The sequence below is a fragment of the Diabrotica undecimpunctata genome, chromosome 1 (assembly GCF_040954645.1).
Source record: "Diabrotica undecimpunctata isolate CICGRU chromosome 1, icDiaUnde3, whole genome shotgun sequence".
Lineage (NCBI taxonomy): Eukaryota > Metazoa > Arthropoda > Insecta > Coleoptera > Chrysomelidae > Diabrotica > Diabrotica undecimpunctata.
Window position 1 is genome coordinate 111,295,531 of NC_092803.1, and position 22,912 is coordinate 111,318,442.

Here is a 22,912-nt window from a genome sequence, read left to right on the forward strand (position 1 = left end):
AATATGTATATTCATCTACGTGTTCTATCTCTGTCGCTTTGATGTTTATCATAAGTTTGTCAGCTTTGTTCGTCATTAGTTAAGTTTTGCTGAAATTCATTTTCAGTCCTTTTTTTAGGGATTCTATGTGTAGCTCCTCAATCATCGTATTCAGTGCATTCCACGTATCGGCTATTAGTACTACATCATCTACGTATCTAAGATGGTTCAAGTATCGTCCGTTAATAGGGATTTTCTTATTTTCCCAGTCTATTGACTTAAAGATATCTTCTAGGGCAGCTGTAAATAATTTTGGAGATATTGTGTCACCTTGTCTTACTCCTCGGTTGATTTTTACTGGTCTTGTATCGATTCCATTACCCAACGTCACTATCATTTTAGCTTGTTCATAAATATTATGTAATAATATTATGTACCTGGAGTCGATCCGGTTGTTGACTAATGCTTCTTCTATTGCCCACAGTTCTACGCTATCAAAAGTTTTTTTATAATCTACAAAAGCCAGATATAATGGGAGATTGTATTCGTTAGTCTTTTCTATTAGGATTTTTAAAGTATATAGATGGTCACAGGTGCTGTACCTTTTTTTAAATCCGGCAGCTAATGTGTATACTGTTCTGCAAATGTCGTTTCGTGTTAGACCAAAATATGCAGCTTCCATTGTCGAAATATGCTGAACCAACTGTAGTTCGATCTCTTTTCCTATCAGAACATGGTAAGAAAAACTTCCAAAGACAACTCAATCTATTTTACAACTTTCTCGTCCATTGTTCAAAACAAACCGAAATGTCACCGCAGATAATTGGTTTTCATCGATTGAGTTAGTGCAACTTTTAAGGAACAACAAAAAAAAAATAAAAAGGAAATTCCTCCTTATTTTCTACCAAATAGAAAGAGGGAGATAGGAAGCACCCCATATAGTTTTACTGAACATATGACATTGCTGTCACATGCAGGAAAAAAGGAAAAGCTACAATTCTTATATCCTCAATGCACCATTGTAAAGACACTATGGGAATATTTTTCAGAATTTTAGATATATCTTATAGCAATGCATACATAGTAGATGACGACATTTTGTAATCAAGAAAAATATGCTCGATTTACCCCAGTAAAAAAAGACGAATGACTAAATACCTTTGTAATAATTACAACCAAAACTAAATGCATGCTCATCAGCAGAACACAACAACCTCCGATGCAATTGACATTAAACAACCGAAAAATAGAACAAGTGGAGACATATACATACCTTGGAATCACAGTCAACACAAAATGGGACCAGTCAACAGAAATAAGATCACGAATTGAAAAAGCGCGAAACGCGTTCAACAATATGAAAAAGTGGTTCACAAGCAAAATCTCAATGGAACTAAAATTAAGACTGGTCAAGTGTTATGTCTTCCCGGTCTTGTTCTATGGAGCAGAGGCATGGACCACAACGGAAGCCACCCTGAAGAAACTAGAATCCTTTGAGCTGTGGATATATCGCCGTATTCTTCGGATATCCTGGACAGACCACATCACTAACGTGGAAGTAATGCAGAGAATAGGCAAAAGCAAAGAAATAATCTTCACCGTAAAGAAACGGAAGCTTGAGTACTTCGGACATGTCATGAGGCATACTAAGTACCGGCTGCTACAGTCAATAGTCCAAGGAAGAATCGACAGTAGGAGGGGACCGGGAAGAAGACGACACTCATGGATGCATAACCTGCGACAATGGTTCGGACTAACATCGACCGAACTGTTCAGAGGTGCCGTAAACAAAGTCAAAATAGCCTTGTTAATAGCCAACGTCCGAAACGGATAGGGCAAAGGAAGAATAATTGTAAAAAACCGATATGCCTCCAGTGCACAAAACGAGTGTGTATTCGATGCGTAGAGGTACTTTTATTTACTTTGCCAAGCGTGTGTTTACTTCATATACATTTTGTTATATCCCCTAAGAATTACTAGATCTGTATTAGTTAATAATAATTTATGATTATTTTTTTTACTGTAAACTTTTCAATTGTTACACTTGGTTTATATTTTTCGGTTTCCAAAGTAATAATTTTCTTTTCAGTTACTTTGTGTTTGTTTTTGATATTTATTAAAAATATGTTATTGCAAATGAATGAAATTAAGACGTTGAAAATATATTTAACTGAATTTCACAAGAAATATGCAAAAAAAATGTTTTTTTTATTTATATGTCAGTACTTAAGGGGTTAACATACTGTTATAATGCAATTTTGTTCATAACCTGCTATCGGCACAATTTATTTCATGCTTTACTTTTATCTTAGAATGTTTAAAAAACAGACATATTAAAAATATATGGATATTAAAATCGGACGGACTATATAAAATACATTTACGATATGTTGGTTTTTTAATTCACTAATAATGTATTGAATGTGGAATTTATTTGATGATTTGCTGAGTGTTTTAAAATCAGGAATCACCTATTGAAGTACTAAACAAAGGTGATCAGTATAATATATTGACTAATATATAAACAAAAATTGTAAAGGAGAAGGTGCTAATATGAGCACTGTCGTTAATATGGGCCCCCATCAAAAACTGGAAATGACAGATTTCTTTTCTTTTCAAAATATATGTTAAAGTTAAGAATGAGAAGTGTTGGTTAATTTGCCGCCCTCCTGCATTTCTTTTCTTACTCGTATGTCATAGTGAGGTTAGTGCTTTCAATAGATTTCTGATATTTATTCACAGTAAATTGTAATAATCGAATTTGTATTAATTTTGTTGTATTTGAAACGTTTGTTCAAGTGTGATGTGTTAAGTTTGTACTTTGGTATACTATATGCCTCCCGGCACAATGCTAACCTATAAAAAAAATTTCGTTATCATATTGTAGCCATCTGGTCATGAGAAAAAGCAGAGGTAGGCCAGGTTTCGTAATGCGGTTACTTCAATAAAAACCTATCCTGGAGCAGATATCAACTCCGACCATAACTTACTGCTTGCTGAACTGAGAGTAAGGATGAAAAAAACTCGAAAGTCGGGTGTTACAAGAACGGTGGACATACAAAAACTGAAACAAAGCAACGTAAAACAACAAATGCAAGAAGAAATAAACACCAAAATAAACGACATTGCAACACATAATAGGAAAGATATAGATACAATGTGGAACGAGATCAAAGATGTATTAGTAACAACAACAATAAACAACATCAAACAGGAAAGACAAATAAAACAACCATGGATAACACATCATATTTTAGAGCTTATAGAACAAAGAAGAGAGTTTAAGAATAAAGACGCAGAAAAGTACAAGGAACACCACAAAAAAGTACTTAAAGAAATAAAATTAGCAAAAGAATCCTGGATGTTAGAGAAATGCTTAGAAATAGAGATTCTACAGAAAAAACATGATATATTCCAGTGTTTCCCAAAGTGGTGGTCGCGACCCCCTGGCGGTCGCCATGAGGTACTAGGGGGGTCGCCGAACATTTCCAAAATAAGACAAAAGCACCACTTTGTTAGATCATGTATTTTTATTTTAACAACGCCGTAAATAGAAATTAACAATTAATTATCAGACGAAATATAAAACTAAATATTAAAGTCCGTAAAAATAAAAGAGTAAAACAAAGTCAAATATTATAATCTTAATGAGAGCTATGCGCCTGTTTCTGTGAAACTAATTTTTCAAATCTAGGCTGTGTATTTGAGACACACACAATTATATCATTTTCAAGTACGAGACGATTTCTAACTCTTGTTTTAATGGCAGTCATAGACGAGAAACTTAACTCACACAAATATGATGTTACAAATGAAACCAAACATTTTACAGCTTCACTCGCCAACTGGGGGTATTCCTGCATCTTTTCGGTCCAAAATTGGTCCGAGTTCTGGGAAAAAAATTGGAGCTTCAACATTCCATTACTTGATATTTCAATAAGTTTTTCTTTCATGTTTATTGGTATTTCAACATGCTGAAAGGAATTGGCTAAAAACGGATTTAGTATCCATCTGCAACTGTCGTAACTGTTTTGAATTTCTTCGGGGAAATAATCACAGAGCTGTTGTTTTAAATTGAGCAAAGTAACATGCATGTCAGCAAAAACTTGTTCAAAATTTGTAGCACTGTAATTGGATACATTTTCCATAATTTCCTGAAGGCAATGGAATGAATCGAGTTGTTTTTTGCCAAGTGAGGTCGACCATAAATCGATTTTTCTTAGAAACGCCTTAATTTTATCTGTGGCTGTAATTATAATAATGTCGCGACCTTGTAAATTACTGTTCAAAATATTTAATTGCTAAAATATCAGCAAGGAAACCTAGTTTCAGAAGCCAAATAGGATCGGAAAATTGATTTTCATATGGGGACTTCTCATCTTTCAAATACATTAAAAGCTCTGCTCTTAAGTGAAATACTCTTTTTAAGACGTTGCCCCTTGAAAGCCACCTTACTTCGGTGTGATAGAGAATATTTTCAAATAAAGCACCCATGTCTTCGCAAATTTTTCTAAAAATACGGGTCTGCAAAGCTTTTCCTTTAATGGAATTCACAACTTTAGTGATGGTTTTCATAACACAGTCCATTTCAGGAGGTAAAGCTTTGGACGCAAGAGCTTCTCGATGTAAAAAACAATGTCTCTATTTGGCATTAGGCATTATTTCTTGTAATTTTACGACAAGACCAGATTTATGCCCTGTCATAAATTAAGCGCCATCTGTGAATATTAATACATTCTGTGAATATTAATATTAATATAATACATTTACCCCAGGTAATATCATATTTACTTGTACGTTTCACAAAAATGTCGAGTAAACATTTTCCAGTGGTATTGGTCTCCAATGGGGAACAAAATACAATATCTTCTTGAATGCCATTATTTGTATCATATCTTACAAACGTAATGAATTGGGCACACTTAGATATATCTGTGGATTCATCCATTTGAAGAGAGAAGTACGTGCATTTATTAAGATTTTCCACAACTTTGGATAGTATTATTTGACAGAGGTATTGTATTTAATTTTGCAGCCTCTCTTTCCCCACACATTATATGTACCATTTCAACAGCTGCTGGAAAAATTAGATTTTCAGAAATTGTGTGCGGATTACTAGTTTTGGCAACACGATAAGCAACTTTATAACTTGCTAATAATGCTTTTTCATTAGTAGTGGTTGCGAAGGGAAAACTGTCTTGCTGTTTGTGAAGGAAAATTCAGTTTTCTTTCAAAGAATTCTACGGGCTTGTCTTTTTTATCTGGATGTTTGCTATTTAAATGTCGAAGTAACTTTGATGGCTTCATGCTTTCTTTTGACAAGACTTGTCCACAAATAACACATTGTGGTTTATTGGAAATAACGGTAAAACCACATTTAAGATATGTATCAATGTAGAATCTGTTTTTCTTTTTATTGCTGCTACTGCCACTTTCAGACGTAGATGGTTCTGCACTTCTTTTTAAAAACTTATCCATAATTTATAATTTATCGTAGATGTAAATACGTCAACGGGAATACGTAAGTCGTAAAATATTTACTCATTAGTCAACACCGCGTTCGCCACCATAGGCTGTTTGGATTCGAACTGAGGCTACGAGGCAAAACTAGGCTACGAGAACGTTCCAGAGTGCCATCTAGTAGCGAGCGCTTTCGCGATTATCATGGAAGAGTTTTGCGATGTAGACACAAGTTAATATGTCGCGGTGTACAATGTGCAGTCGACTTCTTATTATTTATTTTTATTGTAAATGCTATTCTGGCAGAAGTACCTACTACTAATTACTAGTGGGACAGATCGCAATCATTAAAATAATTGTATTAAAATAAAATAATTGTTTTTGATTTAAACTTAAACAGTAAAGTAAAATTAAATTTGAGAAACCATCAGATAATTGTAAATTAGGCACGCTATTTCTGTCAAATAATATTGAATAAATCAGTGGGGGGAAATTGGGGGGTCGCGAACAAATTTTTCAGCAAAAAGGAGTCGCGGTTTAGATAAGTTTGGGAAACTCTGATATATTCAATATGCACAGGAAGATCAAAGAAATGGCAGGAATATCTATATATATATATATATATATATATATATATATATATATATATATATATATATATATATATATATATATATATATATATATATATATATATATATATATATATATATATATATATATATATATATATATATATATAGAACAACAATGTCAATACGCAAGAAAAACTGGACAGATGGCAGGAATATATAGCAGAACTGTTCAGTGACAACAAACACATTGAAGTATATGACAACGTCGAGAATGGACCAACAATAACAAAATCAGAAGTAAGATCTACTATAAGTCATCTAAAAAACAACAAAGCGCCAGGACCTGATGGAATATATGCTGAGGTATTGAAATTGATAGAAGATAATCGACTTGACATTATGACAGAATTATTTAACCGTATATATGAAACAGGAACTTTACCAAAAGATTGGTACATGTACATATTTATACTACTGCCAAAAAAAGCAAATACTAAGAAATGTGAAGAACACCGAATCCTTAGCCTCATGAACCACTCACTCAAAATATTCTTAAACGTCATCCATGCTCGCATATACAAGAAATTGGAGGAGGGTATTGCTGATGTATAATTTGGATTTAAACAAGAGATGTTGATACAGATGTCTTTGCCTGTTTCATTGACTTTGAAAAGGCATTTGACAAAGTACAGCATGAGAGGCTTATTGAAACTTTGCGAATCGCAAACATCGATAACAAGGATATAAGAATAATGGCCAATATGCAAGGTTGCATACTCTCGCCTTTGCTGTTTAATGCGTACTCTGAACATCTATTTCGAGAAGCTTTGGGAGAAACGACTGATGGAGTGATTGTTAACGGTGAAGTAATAAATAATCTAAGATATGCAGACGACACTGTCCTTGTTGTGGATAGTGCCGAAGGCCGATTACAAAGACTGATAGATCAAGTAGTTAACATCGGTAGAAAATATGGAATGAAACTTAACAATAAGAAGACGAAAATTATGATCATAAGCAAAAACCAAGATACAGATGCAAAGTTTATGGCAGAAAATGAGGTATTGGATAGAACAGAAAAAATAACATATCTAGGATGCAACATAACAGACAGCTGGGATCACTCATACGAGATTAAATGTGGGATCGAAAAAGCAAGGAGTGCCTTCCAACAGATGAAGAAAGTTCTCTGCAATTTAACCTTGAACTTACATCTCCGACTCAAAATCCTTAATTGTTATGTGTTTTCTGTTTTTATGTATGAAGCAGAGGAATGGACACTCACTGATGCGTCTTGCAGGCGGTGGCAGTCTTTCGAGATGTGGTGCTATTGTCGCATGCTCAGAATATCATATGTACATCATATAACTAACGACGCAGTAATGCAACGTTTACAAAAAGAACCTGAAGTCTTGAAGTCTATTAAAGAAAGAAAGTTAGCATACTTCGGACATATAGTGAGAAATGAAAATAAATACAGAATCCTACTATTGATATTAGAAGGGGAAATAGAAGGAATTAGAGGACCAGGACACCGCCGAATATCCTGGCTTAAGAATTTGAGACAGTGGACAGGTATGACCACCACAGACCTATTTCGAAGAGCTGCTAATAAAATACGATGGGCTATTGTGGTAGCCAACATCCATAGAGGATAGGCACTAGCAGAAGAAGAAGAAGAAGAATAAATACGAACACTAAGTAAATAAATGCATTATTTCCAGCTATAAAGATCTTCCGCTGTAACAATGTGCTTTTACTACGTACAGTAATGTATGTTTTTTGGTATTAAGGTTCAAAGTAACTGTATGTTCACCACGTTTGGTTGAAATTGGATTTACCGTTGTTAGTCTACGATTTTGGGCCCTCATTCGGACGGACAGGCAACACAAGGTATATATGGTAAATAATACTGACCAGCTTTTTCTTCACCACGATTTTTGAAGGTATCATTTTTATCCGTATTTAATACTCCCACTTACAATTTTCCAGCTCTTTTCTTGGCTTCACTGCCGGTACCACCACTTCTTCATGCTGGTGCCACAGCAGACATTTTCTGAGCCTTCCAAAGGACAAGAAGGGGCTACTACCCACGGGAAGGATATGTCTTATAGTTCTTTTATATTAAAAGTTTGATCGTGATGTCAATAAATATTGCGCATTACAAGGTAAAAAATAAAGTGAAAATAACTTTTTAATAAATATTTTTATTTAAATATGGTTACCAATTCGCCATAACAGTAATCACAATATAATAACATAATATAAACTATACATTTTTATAATTACATACGGATACTTTTCAGTATTTTTCTAGAGAAATATTCAACAAAGCTTTTTTACTCAATAAAGTTTATCTTATAGAATTTTCTTTTATTAAATGAAAATACTTTCTGATATTTATTTTGAAACTAAAGTAATTTTGTTGACAGTGTTGATATGTTACAGAATCTGCACGAAATCCAATAACCCAACCTCGCTGACTATAAATGATGAAAAATGTGGTACGTTTCAGGATCAAATATACTATACAATATACTGCCCTGCCAAGTGTCATCCAAATCACATACTAAACTAAGTGAGTCCATTCGAAAAGACAATATCTTAAATCACATTACCACTCATATGGAGACTAGAAAACACAAGAAACTTCTACATTTAATTCTAAGAGAAAAATTTGAAACACACTAAAAAAAAGCTGGAGGGAAATTATTTATAGAAGTTTTGAATAGAGTATATTAGTAATAAAAGAATGTAAATATAGTTCTGAAGTTATTTTTGAGGTCATCTTAAAGCAATTTTTACTATTTTTGTCGGGAATAAGCCACAATTTTTCTTTAAAATAAGTTTATTTGACATTTTAATTATTGACCCCAAATTCAATAAGGTTTTTCCTTGAACAAAGATGAAACTATGTATCAACTTCAAGACTTACGAATTATTGCACAAATAGACAGACAACGACACTTTATGTGTGTCTGGTACTTTATAAAGCACTTTTAAGGCGGTACACGTAGCTGAGAACTAGTAATAGGTCATATAAATTTCACTTGCAAAATACTGGGTAAAGAATCGATGGTATGTGTCGACTCATGACAGTAGGAACAAGAATCAGCATTGTGTACTTGTTGAACTTTTACTCTTCAATATATCCTATTGAAAAGAGATTAATAGGATAAATATAATGGATTATTTGAGGGTTATGGTATCCCAAAAGTTTCGAAAGAGAGGATTTCATCAAAAATGATTTTGCTTACCTTGTCTTTATTATTTCTATAAAATTCTATCATTCATGGCTACGACTTGTGGTGCTTACATCATCGTACTGCTAAATTTGCGATACTGAAATACTTATTATTTCCTTTATTATCGCCCCAATCAGTCCAACTTAATAGACAAGCAAGTGAGGAATTATATTCTGCAAGTCTCCCACCACAACATGCTTAAAATGTTTCATTTATTTTCTAAATTATTAATATCTCTCGAAAAGTACAAAAAGGTATCTATCTATCTATATTCACTGGTAAGGTATTCCTCAGATCAAGTAAAAGATTTTAAAGCATTTGAGATTCATTTAGAGACTACTTAAATTATTTAAATATATTAGAAACTGAATATCGACAAACCAAATGCAATACAACTTTCCTCGGTGTCTACTTAAATGTGAGAATCAACTCCACAAGAAGTATTGTAGAAATTTTAATGATTGGCAGATTTATTTAAGATTTAACCAAATATTTGAGTTTATATGTATCAATATACCAACCTTCGTTGTACGGGTCATTTCTGTATATATTTTTCAAAATTATCTACTATATCTTAGCAAACGCTTCTATAGAGCGTTTCACGTTAAGAAAATAACATTGCGGAGATAGGGCCATGTATTTCTTATGGACGATAGAAGCGCAGCGATGCCACGATGAACAAGACAAGCACGATTCAGGGTTGTAAATAATTTGTATTTTCGTTTTCACAGACATGAATTAAATTAATGTTTTTTAACGTAATTTACCAAAAGTGCCCATTCGAAACAAGAGATGAAAACTAGGGAAAATGATTTTAATTAAATAAATAGTATTTACAAAAGATAATTTTATTTTATCTTATTTTAATTATAGTAACGACAGTTTATTTGTTTTTCGGTAAGAATATCATATACCATGAATCATAGAAATCAGTAGAAAATATTGCTTAGTTAAATCATCCACTTTGCCGGCTATTAAAGATTTAAAAGCAAATAAACAGACCACTTGGAATGTATATATCTAATTACTAATTGCAACTTAAAATAATACGGTGTATGTATGTCAGCGATTTTATGTCGTTCTCTGAGACTACATAATGATAATAAGGCTTTGTGGTTCTTCAGTTGTTATTCTGACTTTACAGTTAAATGTTAATTGAAAATGGAAATTCGAAAAATATATCGACAATCTAGTAAACCGCATGACAGAGAGTTTTGGCAACACTGATCTCCATAAGCCTAATGTTATTTTCTTAACGTGGAACGCTGTATAGGAATGTACTACTAAAGTGGTTACATCACCAAAAATGGTAGACCTTACAAACCATTACAAATAAACTAATAATTGTATTAATACACTTCCAACTTAATTCTTAAATTTGTAAGATAGGAAGATAAAAACTTTAAATTTAGTAGAACACTATTAAGTAAATAGAATTTTTGTCAGATCGCTTCCTTCATTTGCTTATTGATATATTTGACCTGCTCTTTCACTTAAATACATTACCTGCCTTTTATAGTGCAGTTCAAGATATAGTGCTTTAATGGCTTTGATTTTTAAATCTGTTTATAACTACAATCCACTATAATACCCCTTCATGGCTAAAATCTTGTAAAGTATCGGATAAATAACTCAGAGGATATTTCAGAGAAATTTATTGAGAAAGGTATATCTCCGGTACAAGACGACGATGGCTCATGGAGAATAAGAAGAAATAATGAGATTAGTGAATTGAATGAAAGATATGAAATTTTATGATTTGTAATTTAAGAGGCTGGCATAGCTGGCGCATGTCCAGAGATTACAAGGCACAAAAGTAAATAGAAAAATCGTGCAATAGAAACTAAAACACAAACGAAAAAAAGGAAGATGTACAACCAGATGTTTGGGCGATGTGGAGAATGACTTGAAAACGATGCAAAAAAAAGAATAGAAAAGAAGAGTACAAGAGATATCTGAATCTAAGGAAATATATACAGACAAAGTCCCACTTAGTATTATACAGCCAAACGAAGAAGGAGCATGTTATTGGAAAATCCACAATATCTTAAGACTATCATATCCTTGAATATAACCGATAAATTGAAACAGTGCAGAAAGGATGGACTGATGGAATGAAAAAGAGCATTATAAATGCTGCCTCGGTTGTGAATAGTCAATTATTATTTTACATGTACGAACGTGGTTTCGTGGATGTAAGGTCATGTTACTTTCAACTAATAATGTAAACGATTCAACATTGGATCACCACGACAATTTGCTATTTTTGCGCAGAATAATGACGCAAGTTATTATTCTGCAAAAACCAGAAATATGGAAAAAGCCGATCCAAAAATGTGAAATTCAAAATTTTAATAGAATTAATCCAACCAAAAGGTAAAGGAAAATTGGCAAGCAAAATGAAAAATAAAAAACATTACACGCAACGTTTAGTAAAAACACTGACTATAGATTTGGCGGAATCGAGTGATAAAGACAGTGGTTATTTTGATGATAATGATGATGAAATTTAATGCAAAATTAAAGTCAGAAAATTTTCATTCTCTATGGTTCTCCAAAAAATTTCTACAGACATTGCTGTGAACCTACATCTTGTATCGTTAAGACTAAATTATACTTGAGAATTCAGTTTGTTTTTTTTTTAAATATTAAATCTATGTTCTATGGAAGTTGAGCAACTCTACCTTCATTTATTCAAATCTTTAATTCAGCGTCAGGTCTTTAGATCTTGCAGAATCAAAAGCCTTTTTGTAGCTGAGCAACAAATCGTATGTTGCATTCCATAACGCATTTTTCAATTTTTATAGTATGGAAATTGTATTTGAAGCCACACCTCATCTGAAACTGCTTCCACTTTGAGTTGTCAAGAAATAAATTTAGGCGTTGGGCTCGCTATTGAGATGTAATAATGAGTTTGTATATATGTCAAACCAAGCACATAACAAAATAGTATGGCCTTCTAAGGCCTGTAGCACCAGCTTTGATGAAGATATGAGTCATGAGACGAAAATCGGTGATGCATTGGTAACGATTTGGTATTATAATTCAGAAAAAATAAACTCATTTTGCTATTGACATATCTGCTGTTGAGTTCACCTGAAACTTAATATTGCAATTTAGTCACCGATATGGCTGAATGTAACATTTATAATAAACTGTATTTAAACACTTGTCTAATTAATTTAAAACTGATCTCAGGAAACACCAGACTCAAAAACAATTTAAATTAACGCCCTAACTATGACGATAATCCTAAGCTTAAAGTTTGCATTTAGTTGTTAATTTTATTGCAGTTTCCCAAAAAAGTTTTTCATAAAGATATATATATATATATATATATATATATATATATATATATATATATATATATATATATATATATATATATATATATATATAAAACAGGAATTAAATATGTCAAGGATATCTAATAACTGTTGTCAAGAAGTGATGAATGGTCATTATTGCAGGGATAAATATATCTTATATGAATTTACTGACAGTTACTCCTAACAAAAAACATTAAAACTTGTAAAACAATACTCTTTCAAATAGTTAAAATATCCTATTTCTATCCTGTAAATATTTTGGTTGATAAGTTTAAATAAGGTAGAATATAAGTATAAGCTTTATAAATGACACCGTTTCACGGTTTGCTGAACTATTTTGGTTGTTTGATTTAGTACAGGCGAGCAAAAGTTTAGTATCACTAATACGAATACATTTTTATTAGTGATAAATTATCCTTTTATATGATAACAATCAAACATAATATAAGTGTGCTAAAATAACAGAAACGTTATTTCAGTTGTAGTAGTGCCATCAATGGGCTAGACAAAACTTTCGTATAGCCCTTTTGTAGAGTAATGATTTCGGCTGACCAAAAAAATGAAACAATACACCTATTAACACAATCAGCTAACTTAAACTTATCTCACGCAGCTAAACTGCTCAAAAATAAGTTCATGCTTGAAGACAACATTCAGAATGGTTTTAAAACTATTTTCTTATGACATGTCTAAGTTAAATAATATGTTTATATGGGGTTAAGTCACAATTGATTGTAATAAAAATTACATTTTATAATTATTTGACGTTTTAATTTCGACTCATCAGAAAATCAGATTTCGAGAAAATCAACACATCATCTACATATATGTCCACCATACTGTTCTTTGTTAGTCATGTTTATGCACATTGCGGTGGAGATATGTACATGATGATGTGTTCTCCATTTGGCCTAACTAACCAGAAGTATTGAACAAATTTCTGATGGACATCAACAGTAAAGAAGAATCTATCAAATTCACCATGAAAAAAGAAAACAACTCACTTCCTTTTCTAGAGTGTTACTCACAAAAGATTATACAGGATATGCAACCAAATTTTACACAAAACCAACCCACACCAACAGATATTTCAATTAACACTCAAAACAAAAGATACACATTAAAAAGGAAATTATCAAATCATTATAAATGATAGAACCGAAAACACCTGCTCTAATGAAAATGCATTTCAGGGAGAAAAAAATCTGCTAACAAAGGTTTTAACAAAAAATGATACACATTGTCATTTATAAACACTTTTTTCCAGCCTTGTGGTAATTTCCCCCTTTTCCAAATTCGTTTTATTAGGTTGGTTATTAGTTTGGGCAATAGCTGTCCACCTTCCTTGAATATGTCTGCTGTTATACCGTCTTCTCCTGAGTTCTTGTTATACTTCAGTTGCTTTATTATTTCCTCTATCTCCTGATCTGATGGTTCCTTTATTTCGGTCTCATTTTTGCTTTGCTCCGGTCCGGCTTGTGATTGTATTTCATTGGTATTTTCCTCTGAGTTTAGCAGTTTCTCAAAGTAAAAAAAGAGGTTAATCTTTGTATATGGGTATATTTTATAAAAACCCTTAAAAGGGCTACATTAAAAACACGAACGTTTTCGGAACAACAGTTCCATTATCAGGTTAAAATACAGGTTACCATGCCTGAGCCACCAAAATATTTGGGTAAAAACCCTTTAAAATATATTATGTTACCAAAGATTGTACATGATGTTGATAATATTATTTGATGTTTAATATTTTAATTAAATTTTACTTCAGGTAACATACACCCATGCTTTAAGTGAGTTCCAGTGTCCGGAGAGTAAAATTCTTCAAACGGACTTCAGCTGGTAACTGACAGTACTATTTGTGTCCATCCTTGGTCAGTATCTTCATTTGGAATTGCGTCTTCTAATCTTTTCGCTTCGTTTTATAGTCGCTACTTCCATAAAATTGTCCGTGTCGCTATCTGCCCCTCGGAAACTTATAACATTCGTGATGGTATTGACGTATTATAACAATTAAGGAATGTAATTTGCGTCATTTTAAATTTGAATATTCAACATTTACAAAAAAATTTTTGGTTTAATTTTGGTAAAGCTTCAAAAATTAAGTACAAACGCTGACCTCTTGCAGAGGCAAAGGGAGAAGTATTTTATTCGTGCGCTCCAAAAATAATATTAAATCTACAGTCGTCTATTACGTTAAAAACGTAAAAACAAATTCTAAACAATTCTCTTTTTTTTTGTTTATTACGTTACTACTACTACATATTGTATATTTATCAAATAACGATTTACTATTATTACAACGACAGTTAATTTGGTATACTAAACTAAAAAAAAAGTTTTACCGTATTTATTGCGTACTTACGTTATTTGTGTCATTTTAACTCTTATTTTATTTAGCGTCATCCAGAAATGATTTAAAATCTAAGATTATTATTATATAATTGAAATTAGAATGCTATAAATATATTAACTAAGCATATATTAACAATATTGAAAAAATTACGTACATTTAATATTATCGAGTCCATACATCACGCTCTGTTTCATAACAATATTTTAATTTTATTAAATATTATACTTAAGTATATTATAGATTAAACATTTATAAATAATACCGATGAAAAAATTTCATTACAAACTTATCTATTCGACTCTTACAATATAAAAAAATTCTTATGCTTAATATTATTGTATTTAATATGTTATTGTTACGAACATGCATTCAGCGTGGCCCGTGTAACGGTTGCATCTCGAACGCGACTAGAAGTTTCCGGCGATATCGAGTGCGAGAGAGAACAACCCGTCACGTAGGCGAATTAGAGGTGGGACTACTTTAGATTATTTTAGAATAATACTTTTGGTATATATATGTAACAATGTTAGGAGAGTTGTTAAGATACTATCGAACTTTAAACTTATAAATATATATATATATATATATATATATATATATATATATATATATATATATATATATATATATATATATATATATATATATATATATTATATAAATTTGAACCGCTCGTTTTATTTAAAACGTTACATTATTTTTTATATATAACAACACAACTGTCACTTTATTTCCCAAAAATATTTCAACGGATTTTTTTATATTCGTCTTTTTTCGAAGGCACGTCTACATCAAAATCTAATTGATCTATTGATCCATCGACACCTTCTGGATCAACTTCATTATCGTAAATTACGTCCCAATTATCGAGCAAGCAATCAATTTAATTTAACCCAGCCTGAGAGACTTGCACACACTTAGGCGGACATTCGGGTTCATCTTATCATACTTAGTCTGACATCCAATTTATTTAAACAATATATTAAACAGGAATCACTCTACTGTGCACCAATGCTCCAGACCATTATTTTCCTCTCTATAGCACTCTCATGAGCGATAGGTGCACTCGTCAGTGCCCCTATCAGCCAAATGCTGTTCGTGTGTGAGTCCTGTGTACAAAAACTCCAACACGATATCCTAACCGATCAATGTAGGCTAGTGTGAGGTGCTTTTTTCCTGATTTCTATAGTGACTTATCTGCGAATCTGAATTGCTTGCTCGGGCCTAAGTCTCTGCTCCGGGCTACGCCCAGTTCGGCGACTTGGTGCTCGAGGATTTGGGCCCTTCGTACCCGGGTTTTGGGGTTTTGTTAATTTTTTTGATGGCTTTCCCCTTTTGTTCATCATCGTCATCATCATCATCAGTAGCTCGACAACCCTTTCTGGGTCCTGGCTTGTTCTAGGATTTTCCGCCATTCTGTTCTGTTCCTTGCTTTGTTTTTCCAGTTGGTAATCTTAAGTGTTTTCAGATCTTGTTCCATGTATCTAAGTTTGGGTCTTCCCTATGACCTGCTCCCTACTGGTGTTTGCCTCATTATATGTTTTGGTGTTTCAGTCTCCAACATCCGTTCAACATGGCCTATCCAGCGCAGACGTCCGATCTGTATGGATGTTATGACCTCGGGTTCATTGTATGCTGTGTATAGTTCAAAGTTATATCTTCTGCGCCACATGTCATTTTCTTTCACCCCCTTATATATGTGTCTAAAGGGTTTTTCGATCTAACGTACCTAATAGGTTCTCATCGCTTTTCCACAGTGTCCATGTCTCTGATCCATATATAAGGACCGGTTTTATCAGGGACTTGTATATTTTGCATTTGGTTTTTCTTGTGATGTTGTTAGAACTTAGATGTTTAATTAGTCCATTATATGTTTTATTAGCGATATGTATTCTTCTCTTAACTTTTTCACTGGCATTGTTATTTGTGGTAACTAGTGAACCTAGATATGTAACAATTTTCACGCTTTCGATGTTATAGTCTCCTATTGTCATATTCTGTAGGTTTCTTTGGCCTGTCGATTTGCTGGCCTTCATGTATTTGGTTTTTATTTCGTTAATGTTTAGGCCACTGTTTGTGCCCCTCTTTCTATCGCATTAAATGGTTCTATCATCTCTCTTTCGGCTCTAGCTATGATATCAACGTCATCTGCAGATGCTATCATAGGCACTCTCAAAATCAAAGAAAAGATGATGTGTGTCTTTATTAAATTCACTAGTCTTTTCCAAGATTTGCCTCAAGACGAAGATCTGATCTATTGTGGACTTCTGCCTGCAGAAACCACATTAATATCCCCCAACTATTTGTTCCGTATATGGTCTCAATCGGCCATACACAATATTTGACAGTATTTTATATGCCACAATTAGTAGCGTTATTGCTCGGTAGTTTTTACATTGAGCTGATCTCCCTTTTTATGTAGTGGGATAATTACTCCGGGATTCCAGTCTTGTGGCAGTTGTTTATTATTCCATATGTTCACTATTAGTTCGTGTATCTCATTCAATAGGGAGTCTCCGCCTTCCTTTATTATTTCTGCGCTAATGTTGTCTAATCCAGGCGACTTGTTGTTTTTTAGTCTGGTAACTGCTTCTTGCATTTCAGCTACTGAAGGGGGTGTTGTTTCTCTGGTATCCGTTTGATCCAGTATATGATGGAATTATCATATAGTGGATCTTCGTTTTTTTCAAACTTTTCTTTCAAGAATTCTGTCCATCTTTGTAGTATTTCACTCTGTTGAGTTACTATATCTCCTTCTTTGTCTCTGCACATCATTGTTCTTGGTTTAAATTCTTTTCTACTTTTGTTAAGTTTTTGGTAGAATTTTCTGTTTTCTGATGGTTTATTTAGTTCATCCATTTCTTGGAGTTTTTTCTTTGTGTTCTCTTTTCTTTCTGCGATGTATTTTCTTTTCTTCCCTCCTTAGAATTCTATATTCCTCCTCTGCTTTTCGTGTTCTATGTCGTTGTTGTAGTCGTTGATATGCATTATTTTTCCTCTCTGTTATATTACGACACTCTTCATCGAACCACTGTCCTTCAGTATATTTGAGCTTTTTTTGTAGACACAGGGTCTCTTTGGCCGCGTCTTGTATGATGTTTTTACACGCTTTCCATTCTCTGTTTATATCCTCGTGCTTTTGTCTGTTTTCTAGCCTTTCTCTTATATATTCTTTGTATTTTGCCTTTTTGCTGTTGTCTGCTAAGTTTTTATTTCATATTTTTCAATTTTGGATCCCTTTTCTTTTTTAATGTTTGAGATTCTGGCTCTTATTCTACTTCCCACTAGGTAGTGATCCGAGTCTGCATTTGCCCTTCGTCTGCTGCATACGTTTGTTACGTCTGAGTGATGTCTAAAGTCAATAATAACATGATCGATCATGTTTACTGTAACCTCATCTGGAGATCTCCACGTTCCCTTATGAATATTTTTTCGCTGGAAGCATGTGCTGGCAATGACCATGTTAAGGGAAGTTGCTAGATTTATTAGTCTGATGCCATTGTCATTGGATACCTCATGAAGGCTGTGCTTACCTATAGTTGCTCTTTTCCTATTTTTGCGTTGAGATCACCATAAATAATTTTGATGTCATTCTTTGGGCATGAATGGTATGCAGCTTCTAGTTCTTCATATAATTTTTCTTTGACATCGTCTTCCTTTTCCTCTGTAGGGGCATGCAAATCTAAGATGCTATAATTAAAAAATGTTCCCATTAGTCTCAGGATGCACATTCTAGAATTCATAGCACGAAAGTCTCTTACGAGGTGTTTAACCTTTTCATTTACAATGAAGCCAGTACCTAGTGCGTGGTCTTTCCCCTTTTGTTAGTGTTTTTAATTTTTTTTTGTGGCCGAAGCTGTTTTTTAAGTTTTTTGTGTTTTTTAAGGATGTCCTGAAATAAAAATCATATTAGTGGGTTTACGCATTGATGTGAATATCTACCTTAATAGAGCTACGAACTTATCTGCTGTTTTACATATTTGCCAGTATCTGTTGTTTTGGACGTTTGTGCTTCCATCAAATGAATATCTGGCTTGGATCGTTTTCCAGTTTCTCGGTTTTTTCGACCATCGTGTCAATTACTCTTACTTGCTGAACTTCTCTGAACAGGAAACTTCAGAGGTGGATCTGGGTACATGTACTGCTTCCCAATTATCGCAAGTTTCTTAAGTGCATTTTGCGCAAAGTTTCTACAATATAACCCTAATTTTCTGCACCCGCAAGTTAACCTATTATATTCCATTTTGCTTATTGTTTTCAGAAACGTCTCAGGAATGAGTTGATCGAATGATCTCACTGAGAGCAACTCAGCCTCGGACAACTTCTAACCAAAAATATGTTATATAACATAAATAATCAAATATATATGTAAATAGTAATTATAACTATACTGAGCAATTAATTTTTAAAATAATATGGTAAACTACTGTAAGAAGTAGGCAAAATATAATTAAAACATGATTTTTTTTTAAATAATATGCATATTATACTAAATTAAATATCGTTATAATAGTAAATCGTTATTTGATACACATACAACATGTGGTAGTAGAAAAATAGAACAAAAAAATAGATTTTTTTAGAAAAAATTAATGAATTTAGAAATTACATACTCGCAAAGTACACGAAAAGTTGATATAAATTAAACAAAAAACATTAAAATCCATTGAACTGTTACAGAGGTATAAGCTACTGAAGATTTAATTTTATTTTTGGAGCGCACGAATAAAATACTTCTCCCTTTGTTTCTCTAAGAGGATAGCGTTTGTACTTCATTTTTGAATATTTATCGAACTTTCTTGAAGAGAAAATTGAACCAAATTTTATTTTACATAAACTTTGAATATTCAAAATTAAAATGTCGTAAATTACATCCCTTAATTGTTATAAACAAAATAAGATGTGAATTTTATTGTGAACAAGACTTATTCTTTCTATAATCTATAATACTTCTTCTTCTCTAGTATTACCTTTGAGATTCTCTGTCTAATTTTTCTTGGGATTGATTTTCCTCTACATTTATTACATCATTGACCATCTGAAGAAGTAAGGTTGGAAGTAGATCCACTTATTCCCTTTTGCACAAATGATTTTTTTCATATTTAATTTATTAAATTCAGTCTCTCAGTGATAGTGGACAGTGGTAAACAAATGAATATCATGTGAAAAAAAATCCGAAAAATAACTTTTGCACTGAGGCCGTACAATTATTGGTTATAGTAACACTCACCAATTTAAAATAATCTTTTTTTTTTAGCGATTTCCAGAGTGTAATTTCATTACAATCAATTATGGTTTAATCCCAAATAAACATAATATTTAACTAAGGATGGTATCATATTAAGTAACGATCATGTAAACATTATAACGTCATTAGTTGCGATCAAACCATTTCTACTTTCACCAAAATATATTGCAATATATTTTTAAATTGATGCTTTGTTTTTGGTTTCATACATTTTTTATTCGTAGAGAGTGAGTCTGCAGTTCTCGATTCTATTCGAAATATTCTCTATTGACATTCGAGATTTAAAATTTATAAATTAAATCACAATTAAACATAAAGTAACCGATCTACAACAACTGTGCAATAACAATCCACAAAGACATATAACCGGTCATTCCCCATTCCTATCTCAAATGTAGGTGTATTGTTTATTTGCCGAGAGTTGTAGATGAACTGAAAACATTAATTCAGACAATGTGCAGTATTTTTGGATTAGTTTTTGTTTTACTGCAATGATCAACAGTCTACCCTTTCCTTCAACCTTCTGACGAAGTTATTTCTAGAGATGGCGAAACATTAGGAATAACGTTGCAGAGAATCTTTCCAAATTGACAAGATCCAAGCCTTTAAGACAACTTATTAAATATTAGTATGACTCTAGACGAATATGTTCTCTTAGTAGCTAATGAATATAAATATATATTTAATGATTAGAAGGAGTAGTAATTTTTAATCGTCTAAAAACTTATAGTGCAAACTTTTCTGCTTAGAATATTATTCAATTTCGTATTCCCTAAAAAAGTTGTTTATAAAACAGTCCATGTTTGTACCATAAACGTACTAATATCAATATTTTTTATTCGATTATATTTATTTTTATAGTTTAACATTTAACAATAATTTCTGTAGAAATAAACCCTTAGACATTTATATATGGGTCACTAGCTATTTTAGAATTCTAAAATTCTAACATAAAATAGACCATTTTCCGAGTTAGTAAGGAATATTAGCATCATGACTATCAAATGTGGTTTATATATATATATATATATATATATATATATATATATATATATATATATATATATATATATACTCGCGATCATAAAATCCGGGTCTCCTTGAAAATCACCGTTATTTCATTTTTAATGAGCTTTATCATAAATAATAATAACACAAATACACACTAATGCATGTTTCTGAGAATTGTTGTCGCCTTAGTGGTTTCCTTTGTAACAAATAATTCCAATAATGCCGATTTTGCGGAAAACTATACACTTCCCAAAATGAACGGTACCTGTAACTGCCGCTTGTTTTAAATGTCTCATTTGTGCTTCGACTTTCTGTTCAAACGCAACAAACAAACGTTTATTATTGCCACCAATAGTGTGTATTAGTGCCATTATTAGTGTTTATTATTGTGTATTTTTTGCCAAAAATGCCTTTGACTGTTGTTGAAACGGTACGCATTGTTGCGCTTGTGGAAGACGGTCATACTCAACGGCAAGTCGCAAGAACTGTTGGCGTAAGCCTTTCTACGGTTCAACGAGTGCTTCAACGCTTTCAGGAGACGGGTTTGCTAACCAGACGACCTGGATCTGGATGAAGAAGAACGACCACGGCACGAGATGACTGTTTCCTTATGTTTCAGGCTTTACGAAACCGGACCTCAACTGCGGTCATGCATCGAAAGCGTCTACAGGAAGTACGAAATTGCAATGTTAGCGTTGCAACAGTCAGGAGAAGACTTCGTTCTTCTGGACTATCTTCTCGGGTAATGGCTACAAGACCGTCACTTCGCCGGGCGCATCGAGTTGCACGACTAGCTTTTGCTCGACAATACGCGCATTGGGGATTTAATGATTGGAGCAAAGTGTTATTCTCAGACGAATCCCGTTTCTGCCTAACTGGATCCGATGGACGTGTAAGAGTTTGGAGGAGAACCGGTAAACGATTTTCACAAGCTTGCATTGCTCCAAGAATGCCATTTGGTGGAGGCTCGGTCATGGCTTGGGGAGGTGTATCTTCCGACTTCCGCACAGAATTACCCTTCATCGAAAATGGGTCCTTAACTGCACGAAGGTACATTACGGAGATTCTGGAAGAACATGTTATGCCCATCATGGCAGGGCTTGGAGAAGACGCCGTTTTTATGCAGGACAACGCGCGACCGCACGTTGCCAGGATCAGTATGCAATACTTAGACGAGGTTGTAATTACGAGGTTACCCTGGCCAGCTAGGTCTCCGGACCTGAATCCCATCGAACGTCTCACGATTTGAAAAAACGTATTCAAACCCATACACCACCTCCTAACAACGCACAGAAGCTTAAGGATCTGTTAGTGAGAGAGTGAAATGACATACCACAACATGTAATCCGGAGAAAAATTGAGAGTACGCCCCGTCGTCTGCAAGAGGTTATTAGAGCAGGGGAGGCAATACACAATATTAGTCATTGAAATTCCACTGTTTTACCACGTTCTGTATTTTTCATTTTTTTTTTTCCGTATGTCTGTTTTATCAACAATTTGGTTTGTTTTCTGCTTTTTCAATAAAAGCAATAAAAAAACCGTTTTTTTTTTCTTTCAAAACAAACATTGATGACAAATAAAAAATACATTAGCCTAAAAAAAAAGGTTATTACTGCACCAGATGCAAAAATATTCAATAAACTTGAAATTTTCAAGGTGACCCGGATTTTATTGATCGCTAGTGTATATATATATATATATATATATAT

At 33.0% G+C, this 22,912-nt stretch overlaps 1 protein-coding gene across 2 annotated transcripts in view; it reads right to left on the reverse strand.

Annotated features, from left to right (window-relative positions):
- The window catches only part of LOC140452435 (uncharacterized), a 60,361-nt gene that overhangs the window by 1,357 nt on the left and 36,092 nt on the right, over nt 1–22,912 (reverse strand). The window contains exon 13 of one of the 2 annotated variants that reach the window (XM_072546697.1): nt 8,212–12,355. The exons of the other annotated variant lie outside the window; for it this stretch is intronic. The gene's annotated coding sequence lies outside the window, so the exon portion shown is untranslated. Of the gene's footprint in view, nt 1–8,211; nt 12,356–22,912 lie in introns of those variants that run through there. 2 annotated transcript variants of the gene reach the window in all.